This window comes from Schistocerca cancellata, chromosome 2 (assembly GCF_023864275.1).
Source record: "Schistocerca cancellata isolate TAMUIC-IGC-003103 chromosome 2, iqSchCanc2.1, whole genome shotgun sequence".
Taxonomy (NCBI): Eukaryota; Metazoa; Arthropoda; class Insecta; order Orthoptera; family Acrididae; genus Schistocerca; species Schistocerca cancellata.
The window spans coordinates 634,384,955-634,385,939 of NC_064627.1; positions in this window are offsets into that span (position 1 = coordinate 634,384,955).

A 985-nucleotide genomic window follows, 5' to 3' on the forward strand; every position below is an offset into this window, starting at 1 on the left:
ACCACCTGTCAAAAGCCTGAATAACCAGTCTTACAACGTTGACAGCTGCGAGCCGTGGAGGAAGAGAGTCAATGAATTCCTGGAAGGTACCGATAGTGTTGTGGAGCCATGCCGACTCCAGTGCGTTAGGTTTCTCGGTTGAGGATCCATGGCTTCTGCACCTCGATGTAGGTGTTTCCACAGATTCCCGATTGGATTTAAACCCGAGGAGTTCGGTCGACAGGGGAGTACGGTAAACTCACACAGATGCTCTTCGAATAATGCACGTACACTGCGAGGTGTGACGCGTCCATTGTTCTGCTAGCAGATGCCATCGTGCGTAGGAGAAACAAACTGCGTTTAAGGGTGGACACAGTCCGCAAAGATAAATGCATACTTGTGTTGCAGTTGTGCCTTCCAGAACGACGATATCATCCAGGGAACGCTACGAAAATACACTCCTGGAAATTGAAATAAGAACACCGTGAATTTATTGTCCCAGGAAGGGGAAACTTTATTGACACATTCCTGGGGTCAGATACATCACATGATCACACTGACAGAACCACAGGCACATAGACACAGGCAACAGAGCATGCACAATGTCGGCACTAGTACAGTGTATATCCACCTTTCGCAGCAATGCAGGCTGCTATTCTCCCATGGAGACGATCGTAGAGATGCTGGATGTAGTCCTGTGGAACGGCTTGCCATGCCATTTCCACCTGGCGCCTCAGTTGGACCAGCGTTCGTGCTGGACGTGCAGACCGCGTGAGACGACGCTTCATCCAGTCCCAAACATGCTCAATGGGGGACAGATCCGGAGATCTTGCTGGCCAGGGTAGTTGACTTACACCTTCTAGAGCACGTTGGGGTGGCATGGGAGACATGCGGACGTGCATTGTCCTGTTGGAACAGCAAGTTCCCTTGCCGGTCTAGGAATGGTAGAACGATGGGTTCGATGACGGTTTGGATGTACCGTGCGCTATTCAGTGTCCCCTCGACG